The 24,448-nt window shown below is 42.2% G+C and overlaps 1 protein-coding gene across 1 annotated transcript in view; it reads right to left on the reverse strand.

The window, feature by feature from the left end:
• Nucleotides 1-24,448, reverse strand: part of C5H1orf216 (chromosome 5 C1orf216 homolog) — a 51,506-nt gene that overhangs the window by 26,904 nt on the left and 154 nt on the right. The gene's annotated exons all lie outside the window — the stretch shown is intronic.

Below are 24,448 nucleotides of genomic sequence, written 5' to 3' on the forward strand. Positions count from 1 at the left end.
CCCAATTGGATAGGAGGGGCTGGATTGATGTAGTCATCCCTATCTATAAGGCTATGTTGCCAGTATTTTTGCTTAGTATTTTGGTCAGTATTTTGCAAATGAGTGGATGGCCATCATTTAGCGACAAATAACAGCTGCTATTTTAAAACAATGGACGTTGTTTTAAAAAAACGGTAATTATTTGTAATTAAAAGGGGTTACTCAGCGCTACAAAAACATGGCTGCTTTCTTAGAGAGACAACACGACTTGACTCCAGTTCAGGTGCGGTTTGCAATTAAGCTCCATTTAGAGATGAGCGAACCTGGAGCATGCTGGAGTCCATCCGAACCCGATCGTTTGGCAATTAATTAGCGGTGGCTGCTGAAGTTGGATAAAGCCCTAAGGCTATGTGGAAATCATGGATATAGTCATTGGCTATATCCATGTTTTCCAGACAACCTTAGAGCTTTATCCAAGTTCAGCAGCCCCGCTAATCAAATGCCGAACGTTCGGGTTCGGATGGACTCGAGCATGCTCCAGGTTCGCTCATCTCTAGCTCCATTCTCTTCAATGGAACTGAGCAGCAAAACCCCGCCCAAGCTGGAGACAAGAGTGGTGCTGTCTCTGGAAGAAAGTGGCCATGTTTTTGTAGCGCTGGATAACCCCTTTAAATGACGACCATCCACTCCAATGACTATGTGAGCATAGCCTTTCTTTGTTTCAATCCACTCCTGGTTTTGGTTGCAAAATACTGAGCAAAAATACTGTGTGGGAACATAGCCTCAGCCACATCAATATATAAAGGTAAAATACGGCTATCTTTTTAGTATATGGCTATATGCATACTGTCTTTTTAAAAAAAAAAAAAACAGAAGTGGGTTAAAAAAACAGAAACTGTGCACATCTTTCCATTGTAATTTTGCCCTGTCAGTTCCACTCCTGATTTTGGTTGAAGTAAAAGACTGACAGAAATACTATGTGTGAACATAGCCTAAGAATGCGATTTATTGGAGTCAAAGAGTAATCAGCTGGCAGTGCACACACCACATAGGACAATGGCCGTAATTTTTACGAAATACCAAATGATAAACATGCTCATTGTTTACCACCTGCTTTTGCAAAATAAGTCTGTTTTTTTTTTTTCATCTGTTCACACATTGTTTTATTTTTACTCAAAATTATGGTCGTATTTAGCTTTAATTTTACTGTGTGTGAACCTAGCCTAAGAATAATGCCATTCACTGGTGACTTTTTTTTTTCCTAATTCTATCTGAGAATATAGGTGGTAACAGTCAACCACATAATAAAATACAAAAGCAAAAACTATAAAATATAAGCAAAACTGTAGAATTCCAAAATGGAAGAGGTGCCCACAAACAGATTACTGGGAGGATTACTGGGCAGTTAGCTTGTCACTGGGAGGTGTGATCAGGGGGGCGGTTAGCTTGTCTCTGGGGGGGTGATTGAGCAGGTGGCTGGGGGATGTGATCAGGCGGGCGGTTAGCTTGTGGCTGGCGGTGTGATTGGGTGGGCAGTCAGCTTGTCGCTGAGGGGTGTGATCGGGCGGGAGGTTAGCTTGTCTCTGGGGGGTGATTGAGCAGGCGGTTAGCTTGTGGCTGGGAGATGTGATCAGGCAGGTGGTTAGCTTGTGGCTGGGGATGTGATCAGGCGGGCGGTTAGCTTGTGGCTGGCGGTGTGATTGGGTGGGCAGTCAGCTTGTCGCTGAGGGGTGTGATCGGGCGGGCGGTTAGCTTGTCGCTAGGAGGTGTGATCAGGGGGGCGGTTAGCTTGTGGCTGGGGGATGTGATCAGGGGGGCGGTTAGCTTGTTGCTGAGGGGTGTGATCGGGCGGGCGGTTAGCTTGTCGCTGGGGGGGTGATTGAGCAGGCGGTTAGCTTGTCGCTGGGAGGTGTGATCAGGGGGGCGGTTAGCTTGTTGCTGAGGGGTGTGATCGGGCGGGCGGTTAGCTTGTCGCTGGGGGGGTGATTGAGCAGGCGGTTAGCTTGTCGCTGGGGGATGTGATCAGGCAGGCGGTTAGTTTGTCGCTGGGAGGTGTGATCAGGGGGGCGGTTAGCTTGTTGCTGAGGGGTGTGATCGGGCGGGCGGTTAGCTTGTCGCTGGGGGGGTGATTGAGCAGGCGGTTAGCTTGTCGCTGGGAGGTGTGATCAGGGGGGCGGTTAGCTTGTTGCTGAGGGGTGTGATCGGGCGGGCGGTTAGCTTGTCGCTGGGGGGGTGATTGAGCAGGCGGTTAGCTTGTCGCTGGGGGATGTGATCAGGCAGGCGGTTAGTTTGTCGCTGGGAGGTGTGATCAGGGGGGCGGTTAGCTTGTTGCTGAGGGGTGTGATCGGGCGGGCGGTTAGCTTGTCGCTGGGGAGGTGATTGAGCAGGTGGTTAGCTTGTCGCTGGGGGGTGTTATCAGGCAGGCGGTTAGCTTCTCGCTGGGGGATGTGATCAGGCAGGCGGTTAGTCTGTGGCTGGGGGTATGTGATTGGGTGGGCGGTTAGCTTGTGGCTGGGGCAGTGTGATTAGGCAAGCAGTTAGCTTGTCGCTGGGGGGCGATCGGGTGGGCCGTTAGCTTTTTGCTGGGGGGTTGATCGGGCAGGTAGTTAGCTTGTCGCGGGGGGGGGGATTGATCAGGCGGGCGGTTAGCTTGTGGCTGGTGGTGTGATTGGGTGGGCGGTTAGCTTGTCTCTGGGGGGTGTTATCAGGCAGGCTGTTAGCTTGTTGCTGGGGGTGTGTGATTAGCTTGTTGCTGAGGCAGTGTGATTAGGCGGGCGGTTAGCTTGTCGCTGGGGGGTGAGATCAGGCGGGCGATTAGCTTGTTGCTTGGGTGGTGTGATTAGGTGGGTGGTTAGCTTGTTGCTTGGGTGGTGTGATTAGGTAGGCGGTTAGCTTGTTGCTGGGGGTGTGTGATTAGGCGGGCGGTTAGCTTGTCGCTGGGGGGTGAGATCAGGCGGGCGATTAGCTTGTTGCTTGGGCAGTGTGATTAGGTGGGTGGTTAGCTTGTCAATGGGGGGGTTTATCGGGGCAGGTGGTTAGCTTGTGGCTGTTGGGTGTGATCAGGCAGGCGGTTAGCTTGTCACATGAGGGGGAGGGGTCGGCCGAGGTTACGTAATGGGGCGGCTGTCTGAGGTTTGCCCCATCTAGGTTTGCAGAAAACCTAGAATCAGCTCCGTCCTTACCGGCTTCAGATTGCCTGAGAGATTTCTCACCATTTAGCTGCATGCACGGCCATGGTGGGGAAGTGGCTGCACGCCTAACGGGGCTTCTGCATTATTTCCCTGTAAATGAGCTGCCCGGTGGACGGCAGGTCACTTTCTCAGTGCTCTTTGATAGCTATTACTTGTTAATAGCCTTTTCTTAGTGTTCTGAACAGTTTATTCCAGATAAAGCCTGATCTTGGCTCTAAAGGGGAAAGGTGAAGAGGAACATTACCTCCCTGAGAACACAAGTTGTAGCCGTCACTCACACTTTCCCTTGAGCTGTTAAAAGCTATTGAATAACTTCTTTATGTCCTATATATTCCTTGCATTACTATGCAGCTATTTCACATCTAGATTTATGGAGCCGTGTGCATTCTCATTAATAAATAAGAGACAAGTGTTATGGGGCTTTTTCCAGGACTTTTCAATAAACTAACATTGCTTTGACTTTTATGGGTGTTGTGCCATAGATTTGTATATTACTTCTATTAAAAAAATCTCAAGTCTTCCAGTACTTATCAGCTGCTGTATGTCCTGCAGGAAGTGATGTATTCTCTCCAGTCTGACACAGTGCTCTCTGCTGCCACCTCTGTCCATGTCAGGAACTGTACAGAGCATCAGCAATTCCCCATAGAAAACCTATCCTGCTCTCCAGACTGGACACTAGACTTACTTCCTGCAAGACATACAGCAGCTTGTAAGTACTGGAATAGATTTTTTTTAAATACAAATCTCAGGCACTTCTGGTGAACAACCCCTTTAAGTACAGGACCCAATGTTCCCCTATGGACATGACAACACACCTTATTTTTCAATGAGCTATTTCAACCATACAAAGTGAAGGCGAATGACTTCTGACACTAAGATTCAGTAAAACAACTGTAAACTTTACTGTTTCTTCTGCAAAAAAAAAAAGAATACCCATACAGTCTTGTATAGCACAAGGTAAAGAAATCAACAGGGGTTGTAATCGCAAACTGTGCTCCATGCTTCCTCCGTGCTGATATTTGGTCTTTTCTCTGTTCAAAAAACAGGAAGTCCCGCCCTTTGCCGCTCACACAAGGAAAGACGCCTGTCCATCATGCAGGTCGTATATCAGATGAGAGCAATAACTTAGACTAATTGTATTATTAACTTTTACTAATTCTATTATCAGCTCTGCAGCTTACCAGGAGACAACGATCTGTGTTATGTAACAATTCAGTCAGTATAATGGCACTGTGTGGTTACAGAGGTTTTGGTGCTGTGTGACAGGAGAGCCGACCATACAATGCGAGCACTCCCAGGATTCTCTGCTACTGAATGTGGACATGCTGCAGCACAGTGAAGGGAGACACCTAGTGGCCATATGTATAATGTTGATTTAAACATAGAAAACTGTCTGTCCCACGGTTTTTATAGGTTAAACTAAAATGTACAGTTGTGTAAAATGTACAATTTAAAAAAATTTTAAAAAAATCTTGGTTTCTTGATAACCTCTTGATTTAATTTAATATATTTTTACGTGATTCAATACAAAAAAATTTTTTCACTCTTTTTACTGTTTGATCCGACCTTGTAACCGAACAGACTCTGCAATCTAACCAAACCAATCTGCAATCTGTTTCAGCGATGCAGGAGACCAGATGGCGTAGCGGTTAAACACATCGATCATGTCTCTTCAAAACTTCAATGCCGGTTGAATAAAGGTGTTAACCAGGAATGACTCCCGATATCCCGATTCCTAAACAAATGCGCGGTCCTATAGTCACGGCCGAACAAATGACGGACGAAAACAAATACCTAAAATTCAAGCCTACCCGAAATGATTGGGACAATGAGGCCTGTTCCAAATCCTAGAGGGAGTTGAGTGTCTCTCCCAAGGCTTGGGATCTGGGGGCAGCTGGCACTACATCTAATCCGCGCTGCCGCTGAAGAGGTGCTGGTGTCGCCCCTCTTGCACACCCACTGTAAGCCGCCTATTCAACCCTTAAACTGTTCTTTGGTCATTACAATGTAAATATAGCTTTTCATGGACTAAGGCCTCTTTATGAAGGGGAGGGGGTTGAAAACATTTAGCCCACTTAACCCTTCTGACAAAAAACCCCACTGAATTAGCCATTTACACGCTGCTCGTGCGAAAAATCCCTTCTCCAAAAGGCTGTGGGTATATAAACAGCTACGCTTGGGAGGAGGTGAAAGGAGTTTAAAGCCTGTCCGTGTGCCGCAGCTTCTCTCCAGCAATAGGCCGAGCATTGATGGAAAACAGCTGCTTAGCTTTAATAGAACAATGATTTATTCATAGTCATTTGGGGAGGGCCAGAGGAAAACTTATGTCTAAAACATTTCTTTTCTTTTACGGACGTGGGGGGGGTCGGTCGTCTGTAGCCACACAGACACTTAATTCAGGGCATGGATGGGAGGTGGGGTAAAGGGAATGTCGATGACAAATATATATGTCAAACAGGTGTTGGGGACAGCAAAAAAAAAAAAAAAAAAGTTTTAAAAAAAAAAGTCTACAGTATGGATAATCATTAGCCATGGTGACACGATTGATTGAGTGGATTATGTACGGGAGACTTCTATAGAGACGGGATAAGGACGGGGGGAAGAACGTAACAGGTCAAACCTGCGCCGCTATATAGTGTATCACCAAACTGTTTATAACAACCGGAATGATTTTCAAACTGTACGGCTATGTTCTCAAACTGTTGACGTTGGCTGTCATTTGCATAAAACGGTCGCATGGTGACAAAATGACGGACATCAAAAAAGTAAGTAAGACGTATGAACATAGCCTAAGGCCTTATTCACACATCCCAAAATCTACGGATCCGTATTTCCGTATTCGAGTTAGTGCACATTGATGTCTGTTGGGCCATTCACGCGATCAGTGGATTACAAGGACGCAAATCAATCCTGAAAAAACAGGACATGACCTAGTGTGGGCCCAGATTTTTCTACGGATTCTCTTATAGAAATCAATGGGATCCGCTATTTTCTACGGATTATAACCTTTTGGCTTCCGTATTTCCGTAAAAAAATAAGGATGAGACATTAGTCACATGTTGAAAGGTTGTGTGTCTAGAAAACGGATTTACGGAAATACCCAATCCGTAATTTTTTGTGGATTGTATAGGTGGATAACGGGAGGAACCTACTGACAAGCAAAAAATACTGACCGTGTGCATAAGGCCGAAGGCTACATTTCCTCGATGTCTGTTTTGGACGTTTGAGGCGAACTAACGCCCACTATTTCATAATAACGGACGTTATTATATGAATGACAGCTGCTTTTATGAACTAACGGCCATTATTTAGACTGAAAGGCCCAAAAAGACATTGTGGGAATATGGCCTAAGGGTGCGTTCACACCTACAGGATCCGCATTAGATCTGCAGCAGATTTGATGCTGTGTTCAGTTACGCTGCGGATATGCAACAGAAAATACGCTGCGGATCCAGTAAGTGTGAACGTACCCTAAGGGTGTGTTCAGACCGAAGAATTTCAAGCTGAATCAGCGCTTAATTTTACGCATATTCAGCTTGAAATTCTGCCCGTAAAATATGTACAGAGCAATGTCCTGTTGTTGTTCACCCTGCGGAATTTACACCCGGAATGTGCCGCCGCGGATTCCGCTTTTCGCCCAAACTATTGACTTCTTTGGGCGGATTCTGCTAGAGAAATTTCATAGAAGTCATTGGGGCTTTGAATTTCCAATTGAATGACAGTCGTTTACGGCAAATACTGGCCGTCATTTTATAACAATGGCCGTTGTTCAATAAGAACAGTCAATTTAAAATATCGGCCGTTATTTGTCCTTAAAGGGGTTCTCCGTCGAAAATCTTTTTCTATCAAATCAACAGGTTTCTGGAAGTTATATAGATTTGCAATAAACTCCTATTTAAAAATCTCAAATCTTCCCATGCTTATCAGCTGCTGTATGTCCTGCAGGAAGTGGTGTTTTCTTTTCAGTCTGACACTCTGTCCATGTCAGGAACTGTCCAGAGCAAGAGAGGTTTTCTATGGGGATTTACTACTGCTCAGCACAGTTTCTAACATGGACAGAGGTGGCAGTAGAGAGCGCTGTGTCAGTCTGGTGAGAATACACCACTTCCTGCAGGGCATACAGCAGCTGATAAGTATGGGAAGATTTGAAATTTTTAATTAGAAGTAAATTACAAATCTTTACAACTTTCTAAAATAAAAAGATTTTCGACAATTGAAATGGCGGCCATCCGATAAATTTGTCAGTGTGTGAACATAGCGCCATAGAGAGTAGTTTGCCATATATTCTTTTTTTTTTTAATCCTATAGCACCTATATCACTAAGCTGCATCAAATAACTTGAATTTTGGGATTAGTTCCTATTTTGGCATCAGATTTCATAGAAACGTCCCTCGCTATCCGTGTTCTATACCTCCAAATTATCAGACTAGGGTGGAACATTATCACGGCTTGAGTGAAAGGACATTGTGACTCTTAGCAAAGGAATCAGACTGTGTTAGGAGCGCTGACCTCTGACCCTCTCAGCAGCTGCCTCTCGCGCTCGCCCTTCTTTGGGTAAGTGCATCTTTTCTGGATATATTATGTGCTTGTCAAAGTTCTATTGTTATATAATGATACTATTGTGCTTTGCCATGAAGAACTATCAGTAAGGTCTGACTGTGGGACAGGAGAGTTTAATCAGGCCTGACATGTTTTATAGACACCGCCAGTCAATAGAATCCCATTATTCCGACAGATTAACGGGAGAGATTTAGAATTCTTTTTTTTTTCCCCTTCTAGAGAATTATTGTCATATTGGGGAAGCATTAGGTTATTTTGTTGGACAACACCCCAGCATCTCTAGTACAAGCGCTGAGGATGAGTTAATTAGGTTATGTTCTGCATTCTATTGTTATATTCTATTGTCATATTTATATGAATGCTCCATTGTAAATAAGAGGTATACAGAGGTGTTTAAGGGGTTACTTCCTTTACAAACAGCATGGACTAGTTATAACTAACAGCACTTATTTTCTATATTATTAAGCCAAGTATAACATACACTAAAGTACCTCTAAGCATATAGTTATACTTGGTGCATTACCTATTAAAGCTTGATTTTTTTTTTTTTTTATTTATTTATTTTCAAATCAACTGGTGTCACTGGAATTATATAGATTTGTAATTTACTTTTATTTAAAAAAAAAAAAAAAAAATCAAGTCTTCCAGTACTTATCAGCTGCCGTATGACCTGCAGGAAGTGGTGTATTCTTTCAAGTCTGCTGCCACCTCTGTCCATGACAGGAACTGTCCAGAGCAGCAGCAAATCCCCATAGAAAACCTCTCCTGCTCTGGACAGTTCCTGACATGGACAGAGATGGCAGCAGACAGCAAAAATACACAACTTCCTGCATGACATACAGCAGCTGATAAGTACTGGAAGATTTGAGATTTTTAAATAGAAGTCAATTAGTGCTGTATAATGCATACTACATTCATCCCTATGAGAGATCAGTGTAGTTTTATTAGATGTCCTCCTGGGGGACTTCTAATTAATGTGTAAGTTAAAAATAAAAAAGTTTTTTTTTTATTAATAAAAAATCCCCTCCCCTAATAAAAGTCTGAATCACCCCTTTTCCCATTTTATAATAAATAAAAATAAATAAATAAACATATTTGGTATTGCCGCGTGCGTAATCGCCCGAACTATTACATCTTCATATTCCTGATCTCACACGGTAAACGGCGTAAGCGCAGAAACCATCCAAAGTGCAAAATTATGCATTTTTTGTTGCATCAAATCCAGAAAAATTGTAATAAGAAGCTATCAAAAGGTTGTATATGCGCAGTCAAGGTACTGATAGAAAGTACACATCATGGCGCAAAAAAAATTACACCACTTTATTTTTTGTTTTACACAGTAATTAGAAGTCCCCTGGGGGACTTCTATATACAGAGCATTGATCTCCCATTGAGATCAGTGCTGCGTATATTACAGAGCACTGATCCATTAGATCAGTATTCTGTTGGTCTGGTCTGCTGCAGACCAGATCAGCAGACTACCGAGCCGGGATCAGCGTCATTCCGACGCTGAGGCCCGGCCGGGTAAACGGATTGCCCCTCCGTGATCGCATCGCCAGAAGACACTGGAAGCCTCTGAAGCAAGCCGGAGCGGGGACCGAGTAACGTATGTACCGGGCCGCAGGCATTAAGGGGGCTGACTGAGTATGGAATCTCATTGAAGTAACAGTAAAGGTATCTGCTGCGGATACGGTGCGTTTTAACCCACCCTAAAAAGACGTCCGTTATTGCCGCAATGTAATTGACTTCAGTGCAGTGCAATGAAGTCAATGGAATAACGGCCACCAATGCTCACAGTGTATAAAATAACGGACGTTGTCTGCGCGGAAGTCAAAATGATGATCATGACAATTGTTTTAATTTTTTCACCATCTTTTCACCTATTAAATTCAATAGACTTTTCATTTAAAGACACATCCAAAGGGCGATCAGTCCACCTGACCTAGAATTATAGACCAACAGCCGTCCCTGCACTGACTGGTGGTCAGCGAAATGACGGTGGTAATTTTAAACGGGGAGGAAGTGAACATAGCCATAAACACACCTATAAGCTAGGTGCACACTATGGGGGAGATTTATCCAACATGGTGTAAAGTGAAACTGGCTTAGTTGCCCCTAGCAACCAATCAGATTCCACCTTTCATTCCTCACAGACTGTTTGGAAAATGAAAACTGGATTCTGATTGGTTGCTAGGGGCAACTGGGCCAGTTTTACTTTACACCATGTTTGATAAATCTCCCCCAATTTCTTTTTTTGGCCATTCGGCGGCCATCTTTATGAATGTCCAGCACTTTGAGGCCAAATAACATCTGTTATTTCGAAATCACAGACATCATTACAAAATAACGGACGTTATTTGACCTTAAAATGACAGACATCCAAAAAGACGGCCAAAAAAAGACATTGTGTGAACCTAGCCGTAAACACACTTTTTTATTTCTTGCCATTACAATTGATGGATGCAAAGAGACTCTAGGCCTCACCCGTTACTTTTGGCCTCTTTCTTTTTGGTCGGATACAAGTTTGTGCACTAGCCCTACCCACGTATATTAACGCTTTCTGTATTTTCATACCTATCCTTCCTCTCGTGCGCTTATTACCTATATTATAGCGACAATTCTCATATGGAGCGCATTTGAAAAGCATAAGGACAATGACAGTAAAAATATGGAAAGTTAAAAAAAAAAATAAGGAAGGACGGCGTGACTAAGACAGCTGCGGAGAAGAGGAGATTCAGGATGTCTTGTGAAGACAGCGCACTTCTTTAATTTCTAACACATGGGCCAATGATGATGGGATGGCCCAGGGCAAAGTGACATCTTTGTTTTTAGTCAGGAAGGAGCAGGACAATGAGACAGACCCCTCTGTGTCTGTCTTTAGGGAGCGTGCGTGTGGAAGACACATTCACAGCTTGTAGACATGTGATCCCCGGGCTGAAACAATGCAATCACAAAGAAGGAGAAGTCCTAGGAAACTTTCAAGATCCCATTCTGTCTTGACAGTGACATTTTCAATGGTCGTAAACAAAGTTGTATTCCATGTAAAATCGAGATGGTAGCATGCAGCGACTGTAATAACATAAGAGAGAGAACTGGGAACTAAGCACCGTCCTAATACAGAAGGGTAAGGAACGATTCATTGTGCGCAGGAAAGCAACAATGTTCACTCCATAGCTGGTGGTAGAAACGTCTCAATGTAGGTTACTGTTAATAAGACATGAAGGGAAACCCAGGGACCATAAGCAGTCAGTATACTGACTTTAAAAAAAAATAAAAAATCTAGCAGCACATGACAACGTTATATAACATTGTCATGTGATGCTATTACCTTTCTTGCCAGAATCCGTGGTTTCTGTGTCGTCCCGCCGGAAGGTAAACCCAAGGACCATAAGCAATCAGTATTTTTCCTAAAGGAGTAGTGTAGTGCTGACTTTTTTTTACATAAATCTAGCTTTTACCTTTCTTGCCACCATCCACAGTTTTTGGGTCATCCCGCCGGAAGTCCATTAGTCTAAATCAGTTTTAATCGTGCCCAAAAATTGGCCGAGTGGCCATCTTTTGATTTTGGGGCCGGCCAAGCATTCGTCTTTTGTTATGCACGCCCCCGGCGCTTCCCCTAACTGTGAGGTGGGTGCCAGCGGTCACATGATCTGCAGCTTGCTCGCTTTCTATTGGAGCAAGATGCAGATCATGTGACTGCCGGGACCCACATCAGACAGGGGCAGAGCCGAACCGACGCTCAGCCGGTGTCAGACTGTCAAAAATACACCACTTCCTGCAGGACATACAACAGCTGATAAGTAGTGGAAGACTGGATATTTTTAAATAGAAGTAAACTACAAATCTATAAAACTTACTGTCATTGATGGATGGAGTACCCCTTTAATTTTTTCAGTTATGACCAGCAAAATGATGGTATCAGTGAAGGAAATCAAGATTAGTAATATATATATATATATATATATATATATATATATATACACACACATATATATATATATATATATATATATATATATATATATAATATATATATATACACACACATATATATATATATACACATACATATATATATATATATATATATATACAGTATATATATATATATTTTTTTTTTACAAGGTTACCCATCCTTTTATACATAGCCTATCTCTGTATAAGCTCTAAACTACTGTTCTATGGTAGAAATAAATGTCATATAAATGCATAGGGCAGGGGTAAGGAACCTTGGCTTTCTAGCTGTTGCAAAACTACAACTCCCATCATGCCATTATCTTTGGCTGTCCGGGCATTATGAGAGTTGTAGTTTTGCAACAGCTGGAAAGCCAAGGCTCCCTACCCCTGGCATAGGGGATCTATGAGACCATTGGATCCCATAGTTGGGGTTGGAAGTACTTTTTTTTTTTAATGTTTAGTAAATTTTGTGTTTGATGACTATGTCCTTTATAGCTAGTAATGGATAACATGCACAGCTTAGTGCGGACTAAGAAGTATACATATATTTCTCTATAGTGTAGAAGTGTGAATGTGCATGTAAATAGCTATAGTATCACCAGGCATCACATTGTGCATTGTCATCTGTAGCCACAGAATAGCCTGGGAGGATTCTTCTGTATGAAAGTGGACAAAAAAGAGGGAAGCCGGCAGCTTCTGGCAGCTGACATGATGGCAAAGAGCTCTCCTAGTTAATAAAGTGTCATAAGCAGCAGTAAATATGCAATACCTCCTTGATCTTTGCATTAACAATAAAACTATTTGCCCTAAAGCGGATAGTTAGTGTGACAGAAGCCGGCCGTAACGAGGTGGGCAGCTGTGAGTGACAGCTCCGCTCCGCCAGACCCCCGGGCCTTCTCCTGACTGCAGAGGTTGGACTGCTTGGAGATGGAGCTGGCCTGTAGCGGAGTCAGGGAGGGATCAGACCTTGACCCTTCGCCTTCCTTCCAGATCCACAAATCATAAATACAAATAATAATACATTCGCTAAGACGCCACGGTCGGGGGATTAACCCTTTAGTTAACGATGACCTTTTATTTTGCTAGAATACAGGAAGACAGGAACTCACTCAAAATCATGTACCAAAGAACCCAGATCACCAATGATATTATTACATAAGATATCGATTTCTGACCGTTGTATATGTAATATTGTCTGGGTCCCAGACACTTTGGGGGATCAAGGATGCGTCTGGAGCCGATTTTGCAAAAAGTCTATGGTAAATTGGATTGCGGGAACACCAGATTGTGCCCGCATTCCAATTAAAATCGAGTGATGTTCATCCAGCCGATACTGCTGTATCGACCGTTGGTTGTCAAACAACGGCCGATGTTCTCACAGTGTGTAAACATGGCCTAAATCTGCACCAGTTCCAAGCCAGCATGCAGTTCAATGACTCCTCTGATGCGCTTAGATTTACGTAGAGGTGCAAGCCCTTGCACTGGCATTGTATTAGTTAAAACCAGCGTTTCATGGATACAGGCTACGGCAACAGGAAGCGTATGCCGATTGTTCCGGTTTGGGCAAACCCAAACTTTCGGCAAGTTCGCTCATCACTAGTCTTTATAAATCCTTTCTTCGGGTCTGAGGCCGGTTTTACGCCTTAAAATATGGGAAAAAATGCAATAAACAAACACGATGGCGGTTTTATTTAGCAAAAATGTTGGCTTTAATGTTGGTTTGATTTTTCCAGATGATAGCTGGAAGTCAATGGAAGTTTATGATCGGCCTTACACACATGGCGTATTTTTGGGGTGGCGTTTTTTTCCTCCTTTTGTCACCTTTTGATCCAGCAACTATGTCACGTTATGGCAGGTGAAACGGAAGTTCAGCCATCTTGGGTCACACAAAAACGTCTAAACCACAAAAGTAAATATTTCACACATTAAGTCAAAAAAGCCATAAAAAAACACAAAAATTAAAAAAAAAAATGCCATACGCTATATTGGTGTTTTTTTTTTTTGTGGTCAAACAATTGCCACAAAAAAAAATAAAAAAAAATACAAGTGTAAGGGCGCCTTAATACATAAAATGATTTAGATGCTTCACCCTGACTGAGCTTTATAGAGTTACTTTAACCCCTGACCCTTAAACCCTGACCTAACCTAGGGGTGATGGGGATGAAAGAGCTTCTTCTCAGCCTTTCTGACACTATATGAGGTCACGTCCATTATACACGCAGGAAGAGTGAGGTTTCTTTTCTCTTAATTAGTGAAGAGAATTTTTTGCCCTGGTCCAGGCCGATCACCAAGATATTCTATACATGCCGACTTATGCCATTACTAGAGTAATCTTAAAGTAAGGAGAGATCTAGGAATCCAGGCAGGCGTCTAGTGTTCTAGTGGCATACCGCCAGCCGGTCATTGGAACGTCGCGTGTTGTGGTATGCCACTTTATTACTTTCTATTAGGACACATATGTTTTTGTACGCCTTGAATTTTTGATGAAATAAATCTATATTTTTTCACAATTTTGGAGCGCTGCAGATTATTTATATTTTTTCTATATCCATATAGAACCTGTGGTCGGGAGATATCTGCTGGCACTGAACCTACAGCTCTGACTTCTTGTAGGATAGATAGATAGATAGATAGATAGATAGATAGATAGATAGATAGATAGGAGATAGATAGATAGATAGATAGATAGATAGATAGATAGATAGATAGATAGATACATAGATAGGAGATAGATAGGAGATAGATAGGAGATAGATAGGAGATAGATAGATAGATAGGAGATAGATAGATAGATAGGAGATAGATAATAGATAGATAGATAGATAGATAGATAGATAGATAGATAGATAGATAGATAGGAGATAGATAGATAGATAGATAGATAGATAGATAGATAGATAGATAGATAGATAGATAGGAGATAGATAATAGATAGATAGATAGATAGATAGATAGATAGATAGATAGGAGATAGATAGATAGGAGATAGATAGATAGATAGATAGATAGATAGATAGATAGATAGATAGATAGGAGATAGATAGATAGATAGATAGATAGATAGATAGGAGATAGGAGATAGATAGGTAGATAGGAGATAGATAGGTAGATAGATAGATAGGAGATAGATAGATAGGGGATAGATAGATAGATAGATAGATAGATAGATAGATAGATAGATAGATAGATAGATAGATAGATAGATAGGGGATAGATAGATAGACGGCAAAAAATACAGACAATTCTATAATTGTTGTTATTATTATTATTATTATTATTATTATATAAACTTTTATATAAACTTTAGTTAAAAAGTTCCTTCCTAGGTTGGTTATAATATACATAAGATCCACATTCACCATTCCTAAATAAATCACCAGATAGATCTTATATAAAATTGTAGACTGTAATGCAAGTTTACAAACCTGATTTATACTGACTAGGGCTATACTCCCAAAACGTCTTTTTATGTAAAAAAAAAAACGTCCATCTTTTGATAAAGACTGACAGATCATGATCATTAAAAACATCCTTTTTTATAAACAGACGGATGTTTTTCATGTAAAAAAAAAAACCTTGTGGGAACATAGCCTAGGACCTAGACTTACTTCCCAAAGCATAATCCAACATAGCTACTACAACCAGTGTACATATAGCGTGCATTACAATGTAGATAGTAAGTCCTCTGTATGTTTATTATAAACTTTTTATACGTGTTTATAGGAGCGAGACCTATTGGAAAATGACTGTCTGATTAAAAACCTTTTGCATTGGTATTATAGTGCCACCTAGTGGCAGAATGGGATAGCAGCTTTTCCAAAAGACCATTTCTTGCAGCTACTATTACTACTACCCTTAAAGGACAACTCCGGCGAAAAAATTTTTTGGCTTATTTAACACACATTTCAAAGTTATATAACTTTGTAATGTGGTTAAATACCCGGTCTGGCCCCCTTCCCCCACTTTCCGACCCCCGACCCCCCACCCCGGAAGTTAAAGAATATATACATTACCTATTACGGTCGTCACGGTCCTCTTCTCTGGTGTCGGGTGATGTCAGAGCTGGGGGCGGTCCGGGTCTTCTTCCTTCTCGGCGTCTTCATTGAGAGTGAATGGGAGAGAAAAGGCTGCTGGTGCACATGCGCACCAGCAGCCTTTTCATTGGCTGGAGCGCATCACATGGCTTCCAGCTTGCTCAGCCCTGATTGGCTGAGCTTGCTGGAAGCCATGTGATGCGCTCCAGCCAATGAAAAGGCTGCCGGTGCGCAAGCGCGCTGGCAGCCTTTTCTCTCTCATGGACCCGGAAGAAGGAGACATCGCTGGACGGCGGACGCAGGTGACGGTGAGGCGGACGGCGGGCGAATGGAGTGGCGATCGTCACCGGAGGGATGGTGAGTATGGTGTCTGTGTGTGTCTGTGTTTTTTTTTTTTTTGGGTGTCCCGCCGGAGTTGTCCTTTAAGGGTCTGTTCACACGTACAGACTCGCTGCGTAAAACTTGCACAGAACTCGCATCAAACTCGCATGAAAGTAGCTGCGTTCTTTGTGGTGTTGCACTTGCCTGTAAAAATCGCACCAAACACGCAGCGAGAATACACATACATTGACTTGATAGCAATCAGTATTGCTGTGGATTTATGTGCGAGAAACTCACAGCGATAAATACACAGCCAGTCTGTACGTGTGAACAGACCCTTAAGGGGTTATCCAGCGCTACAAAAACATGGCCACTTTCTTTCAGAGACAGCCCCACTCTTGTCTCCAGCTTGCACGGGGTTTTGCTGCTCACTTCCATTGAAGTGAATGGAGCTTAATTGCAAACCGCACCTGAACTGGAGACAAGAGTCGTGTTGTCTCTGAAAGAAAGTGGCCATGTTTTTGTAGCACTGGATATTCCCTTTAAGGCCTCATTCACACATTCAAGAACGTATATTATGTCCGCAATTGGCACCTGCTATCCACACAACATTTGTCTGTAGTGCATCCATAATGCATATTTTTTGTGAATCTACAAGTCATAGTTAAATTAAAGGGGTTATCCAACACTACAAAAACATGGCCACTTTTTCCCCTCTCTTGTCTCCTGTTCAGCAATTAAGCTCCATTTACTTCAATGGAACTGAGTTTGAAACCCCACCCAATCTGGAGACAAGAGAGGGGGAAAAGTAGCCATGTTTTTGTAGCGCTGGATAACCCCTTTAAGGTGATCTGTATGTTTTGCAGATGTTATGGACATTACTTCCATAAAAATTACAGAATTGCTAAATTTACGGACGCTCCCATAGACTTATACAAAGTAGACTCTGTGAATCCGTTCCGCAATGACGTTCCGCAAAATTTCAAAACAAATTAAAAAAATTATTTTTAGATTTCACTATCGTTAAAAACGAGAAAAAAAGCTATTTCATTACATTTGTTTTGAATTAGTTTGGATTTCTATACACAACCATTTGAGTCCCTGGCAGAACAAACAGATTTGGGATATGTTAGCACGCCGACTTTTTTTTCGGACTGTCTTAATTTTGGCATAAAAAAAAAGACGTTGTGGGAACATAGCCTTAAACTTTACAACTGCAATATGTTAAATATAGGGATACATTTAATAATCCTGTGTCACACCGATGTCATGGCTTTGCCAGATCTATTGTGTTATGGGTAGAGATAACTGTGTGCATGTGTGTGGGGGGGATATTGTCTTTTCTATATTATCAGCTCTGCAGCTTACCAGGAGACAATGCTCTTTGTTATATAACAATTCAGTCAGTATAATGTCACTGTGTGGTTACATTTTTTGGTGCTGTGTGACAGGAGAGCTGACCATACAATGCAAGCACCCCCAGGATTCTGTTACTGAATGTGGATGTGCTGGAGCTGTACACATGAGCAGTGAAGGGAGACACCTAGTGGCCATATATATAACATTGATATAAACATAGGAAATGATGAAAAAATATAGTATATTGAAAAAATAAAAAAAAAGTAAAAATTGTGACAGTGCCTTTTTACGCTTGATTCACACCATATTTTCCTACACCGTTGGCAGTATATAAAAAAGGAACAAAATAAAGCAATATGGATATACAGTGTTCAGCAGTAGTATATTTCTTTAGGGTAGATGGATGCCTTATGATGTATCTGTCAGCGTCTGCCACTACCATACCAAACAGGACACCGGCAGGCATAAAGCATATAAACCTTTTTTTTTTTTTTTTTATAGATGAAGTCAATGACAGATGCCTCCAAATACAGTATGAGGGGGGGTTCACACGTACCATATCCCCAGCAGATTCCACGGTGCGAGTTCGCTGCAGATACCTTCACAGTCACTTCAATAAGATTCCATACTTGCGGCGGGATTGTCATCCCACTGCGAGTATGTACAAGTCAGCGCCCTAATCCCCCGCGGACGGTCTATACGTTACCGGGTCCCAGCTCCAGCCTCGACGCTCTCGACGCTCGGCCAATCAATGCACACCCTGTTGGAATTGAGTGGATGGCCAATATTTAATGACAAATAATTTCTATTATTTAAAAAAAAACGGCTATCATTTGTTCATAAATGACGCCCCCCCTCCCCACACACACACACACACATAGTGAATCTGAAAAAAAAACAAAAAAAACCACAAAATACTATGATGAGAGATCCCCTTTAAGTGCATATGAATGAATGTATCTAACAATATGCATTAGATATAAACAAAAATCTTTAAAGTGATTATACTATCAGGTATATCGTTTTACGTTTTTTATATGAATAGACTGGTGCGGGAATGCCAGTGTCATGGTCCTTTTATTGAACCCTGGCCCGGTTCCGGCACACAGTGCTGGTCTATTACCAGTCACCGACCCGACCTCAAGCATCGGGAACATATCGGGCAAACACGGACACCTTAAATAGACGGCCCCAATCATGATTGTTATTAGCGGCCGTCTATGTTACGAGACGGCCGCCCTCCCTGATATACTCCATTGCTGTAATATGAGCGCACTACTTTTTGTAGTAGGTATCAGGGTAGACACCCAGAAGCAAATACTCTAATACAGTATCCCCTAACTTTCACTAGTGTAAGTGGTAGAGTGACCTGTTTTTGGATCGGCAGTGTGGGGGTTAACGTTTCCAATCATCGTTGGGATTGGAAAGGTGTCATGGAGCCTCGCTGATGAGTGATACTGCCCTCTGGCCCCGGCTTGGGCCTTTAGGGAAGAACATGTGAGTTAGATTTCAATTTTCCCTTTTGATTTGAGCTCATTTATAACCGAGCGACTTGGGGCCCCAGAGTGTGACACAGTGTTAACTCCATCTGTAGCGCCGGCCGTCGGAGGGAGATGAATAGTCACTTCCTATTCTTGTCACCAGCAAATTAATGTGATCGGGGACAAATCCCTCTCTATGGATTGAGCGGCCTAGAGAGAAGAATACTGGACTCTCTAATATCCTTGTCTAATTGTCTCAGCCGCAGGTAAGCTCACATGTAGATCTCTTACATAAAAACATATACTAAGAAAACAGATATTGTATAGATATATGATAGAAAAGATGACTCTGTAAGATCTAATGGATTTCAATAAATGATACGTTTGCCTATTTCTGGGGGTCACCTGCCGCAGCTAGTCCATCCCACCTTGTGGTGGGCACTGGTGAAGACCAGCGGCCCCTTAGGGCCCCTATTACACAGGTCGATTATCGTGAGAAAAATCGTTATATAATTCGAATTTGAATGATAATCGTTCCGTGTAATTGCAGGCAACGATCGAAAAATCGTCTGTGTGTCGTTGATCGTTCTTTTAGATCTGAACCTAAAATTATCGTTAATCGGTCGCTGTAATTCCACATTCGCTCAAGTTCCGCATTTGTTCACTAATCGTTCAGTGTAATTGCACATTGTTTTGCTGGGATCAGAAGGAATAAACGATCGTAGTAACGAGTGCAATAACGATCATATTAACGATTGTAACTAACGACCATCGTTCTGTGTACTATGGTAAACGATTTGTAGATTAACGATAAACAATCAAGTTTGCGATCGTTTATAGTTAATCGTTAAAAATCGCTCCGTGTAATAGGACGACTCCACTCCCTTGTGTGGCTAACGCCATCTCTAGCGGTGGTACAGCGGATCCACGTACAGCAGATGACATCTTGCATATTACAAATACATAAGCATATGGGAAACCACAGTACACAGAGCAGGCTGTATCTAAAAAATACCACTGTAGTGAGTATTAAATTTGACCACAGGTATATTACAGGTATGGTCGCTGCAATACTGAAGCAAAGGGTTTCCTTTAGGACTTCTGCACAGCGGATTAGGCTGAGTTTACACATGTTTGGTGATCAACAGTGAACCCTTTCTCCGCCTGACTCCTGGAGCCATCGCTGGCAGCTTAGGCCGGGTTCACATAGGTTCGGCGAACATAAGCAATCTCCATAAGCCAAACAGAGATATAAAAGAAAAAGAAGCAGCTTAAAGGAGAAGTCCGGAGAAAATTTTTATTAAATTATGGTATTGCCCCCCAAAAGTTATACAGATCCCCAATATACACTTATTACGGGAAATGCTTATAAAGTCCTTTTTTCCCCTGCACTTCCTGCTGCATCAAGGCTTCACTTCCTGGATAACATGGTGATGTCACTTCTTGAAAAAAATGGTGATGTCACTTCCTGAATAACATGGTGATGTCACAACCCGACTCCCAGAGCTGTGCAGGCTGTGGCTGCTGGAGAGGATGATGGCAGGGGGACACTGAGGGACACAGGGCACTGGAGGGATACTGAGCATCCCTCTGCCATCATCCTCTCCAGCAGCCACAGCCAGCACAGCTCTGGGAGTCAGGTCGTGACATCACCATATTATCCAGGAAGTGACATCACCATATTATCCAGGAAGTGACATCACCATGTTATCCAGGAAGTGACATCACCATGTTATCCAGGAAGTGACATCACCATGTCATCTAGGAAGTGAAGCCTTGATGTAGTAGTAAGTGCAGGGAAAAAAGCGCTTTATAAGCATTTCCCGTAATAAGTGTATATTGGGGATTTGTATAACTTTTGGGGGGCAATACAAGACTTTAATAAAAAAATTCGCCGGACTTCTCCTTTAAAGGGGTACTCAGGAGAAAAAAAAATAATTCAGATTTTTAACTGAAAGAAAGTTATACAGATTTGTAATTTACTTACAAAAAATCCAGTGTAAACTGTATTATATTAAAGGGGTACAAAAAGTTCATATCGACTGATGTCAGAAAGTCTCAAGTCAAAAATCTGCAGTCTTACAGTACTTATCAGCTGCTGTATGTCCTGCAGGAAGTTGTGTATTCTCTCCACTCTGACACAGTGCTCTCTGCTGCCACCTCTGTCCATATCAGGAACTGTCCAGAGCTGCAGCAAATCCCCATAGAAAACCTCTCCTGCTCTGGACAGTACCTGACATGGACAGAGGTGGCAGCAGAGAGCACTGTGTCAGACTGGAAAGAATACACCACTTCCTGCAGGACATACAGCAGCTAATAAGTACTGTAAGACTGCAGATTTTTAGATAGAAGTAAATTACAAATCTATATAACTTTCTGACACCAGTTGATCTGAAAAAGAAAAGAAAAAAAAAATCAAAGTTTTAATTAAATTCAATGAAAAAATGTCTGTCCATGTTGTTTAATTTTACAATAATTATACAGGTAAAACAAGGGACTTCCTATGGGCCCTTTTGGTACATTTTTCAGATATGTTTCGGCACAGGTTTTCTATTGTCTATGTTCCAAAAATGGCTGGTTTAAGATGAAAAATAATGGTTCGGAAATATCTAAAAAAAAAAATAAAAATAATAATAACAATAATAAAAACAAAAAAAAACAAAAAAACAAAAAAAAAATATATATATATTCTTTTGGAGCATGTCCTGTATTCAGTGGAACAGCATATAGCACACACCTGTTGGGGAATACGGTGCAGCTACCAAACAACGGTTTATTATCAGAGCTACTAAAGGCGTAAAACATTGATAAACAGAGGAGAGTGTAAGAACACACTGTATATCCTATTGGTCGGGTATTTATAGGGTTAAATCCTAATGTCATGTGAGGTTTATGACAGGTAAAGAAAGGGTCATTCAGAGCCAAGATGAAATACTTTCCACATAGACAAGTTGATTATTATAAAGAAATGTAAAAAAAAAAAAAAAAAAAAGAATGAGGCCTCTGGGCCCGGCTCTCACATACACTTGTCAAAATGTTGCTGAAAGATTGGAGGCCAAGAAAGTGAGTCTGGCCTCAGGGCTGGCATGTTCCCTTGGCTTTCCCAGGTGTGTGCTTGCCAGTGATAAAGCGCTTACCTGGGAACTACAACTCTATGCCAAAATCTCGCAGAGCCGCCAGGGGCATAGAGGCGGGGGATAAAGGGAACATTGTGCGCCCCAGAGAGAGGGAGCTTTCAGAGGAGGAAGGGACAACTATGAAGGGATATTTGCATCAGATTTGCTGCATTCATGTAAATGGGAGAGTCATAAAAAAAGCTGCATGTGACTTTGCCTTAAAGGGGTACTCCTCTGGACAGTTCCTGATATGGACAGAGGTGGCAGCAGAGAGCACTGTGTCAGACTGGAAAGAATACACCACTTCCTGCATGATGTACAGCAGCTGATAAGTATTGGAAGACTTGAGTTTTTTTAATCAAGGTAAATTACAAATCTCTGGCACCAGCTGCTTTGAAACAATTTTTGCTGAAGTACTCCTTTAAAGGGGTACGCCGACTAAATAAAACTGGTCAGAAAGTTGCATAGATTTGTAATTTACTTCTGTTTATAAATCTCAAGTCTTCCAGTACTTATCAGCCGCTGTATGTCCTGCAGGAAGTGTTGTATTCTTTCTGGCACAGTGCCCCAAATCAGTTTTAATCTTCACCGGACTGTACTGACACCCGTTTGTATCTCCAATAGACTTAACCCCTTAATTTATTATACAGACCCATAATAGGTCTTTTTTGGCAACACCATTTGTACCAATACCAAATATGTTTTTTATTTTTCCGTTTTATCTTATTTGAAAAATAGGAAAAGAGGGTGATTTATACTTTAAAAAAAAAAACACCACATTTATTTATTTACACACTTTTGTAGTCCCCCTAGGGGACTTCTATGAGCAATACCATGATTGCTTATAGAGATCAATTCAGTATCTATGTACTACATTGACCCATTGAATCTGCACTTGATTGGTACAGCCTGCTGAAGGCAGGCTGTAGCAATCGCTGAGCCATGGCAGTAACTGAGGCCTAGCAGACTCCTCAAGCTGCCTTTACATTGGATCGGTTTGTACAGTAGTGTTGTGTGAGGGTGCAGGTGTGGCGCAGGAAAGGTGACAGAGTCCAGCACTTATCCAGAAGTTGAATCTTTACTTCTGTGCAATACAAAAGTATACAAAGGGACAGCTCACAGGTACTAGTGCAAAATAACCAATACTTGAGGTAGACTTTAGGTAGAGGTGAAGAAGTAAAATAAGACTTGAGTGTAGGAGGGTAGTGTAGAGGCCCTTGTCTAATTGGTAAAGTACTCTGCAGCAATAGTAGTGTAGATACATGAAAGACGGAATCCTCGTACTTATGTATATATTCAAGAACTTTGCATATATGACCGCCTTCTACCCCACCATATATGACCGCCAGGTAGGGTAGTATAAGACCTAGGTCTCTGTCTCTAGGTAGAGCTCTCACTGAAGTTTCCCCCAAGTGAACTAGCATTGTCTGTAAGATACTTCAGCAATTAGCAACTTTGTCTTTCTGGGGATCAGTCGCTCTTCCTTTCCTCTAGGGGGTGACTTTACTGACTTGGAACAACCACAGCGTAGACAAGGTTTGTCCCAGTTCACGGTTAGCCCACCTTTAAGGGCTTAGCACTGCATACTGGTTGTCTCAGTCTCTCTCAAGGGAAACAGGTCCTCTCTTTCTCTTGACTCGAACTAAACTAAACAGGAAACCCCTATCTTCCACTGTATCTGTGCGACAGGAAGAAGTATGAGTAGAGAAAGTGAGAATGTAGAGAGTCTTGCACCTGTGATGGGCTAAACACACACATAGCTAAACCTTTGTCAGATGGCAGCTGTGCACAGGGGAGAGAGAGACACCTAGTGGCTGGAGTGGAAAATCACAGCTCCTATCTCTTGGTGTGACACCTGACAGAGTTACTTTCTGATGAGCGGTAAACAAGTTAGTGACCCCTGTACTGGGACACTACAGGTCCCCGTTCTTTTAGTAGATGAGGATGCCAAGATCCCTTTATCTCTTATTTAAAAGAACATGCAAGTGCCCTCTCAAACAGGTGCCATGTTTCTGTTAAAAGTCATAGGATAAAACATTAGGCGAGCATGCACACAAGTTGTGTCAACACAATCAATACAGGAGCCAGGTTTCCACTGTAAAGGCCGTGATCAAAGAATCCTTTGTTTAACCCCTTAGATGCCACAGTCATTATCAACTGCATAGAGCTTCTCCCAGCAGAGTCTGCCAGAGACATGCAGAGAAGATGCCATCTGCATATTTTCTCCATGCTTAACAATACAGATCACTGGTAAACATACCTCTTTCTTCCCTAAATGTCGCACATACATATATGTGTATATGACAGGGAGATGGTGATGTAGGCTGGAGGGGCTGAGCAGAGATGGTGACATCACTCAGGGGGTGTCTATATCAGTCAGTGGTATTAGCAGTATTGCAATACATTTAAATAGCCGATACATTGACCATTTGATTGTTTTTGCCCTCTAA

This window comes from Dendropsophus ebraccatus, chromosome 5, assembly GCF_027789765.1.
Source record: "Dendropsophus ebraccatus isolate aDenEbr1 chromosome 5, aDenEbr1.pat, whole genome shotgun sequence".
NCBI lineage: Eukaryota > Metazoa > Chordata > Amphibia > Anura > Hylidae > Dendropsophus > Dendropsophus ebraccatus.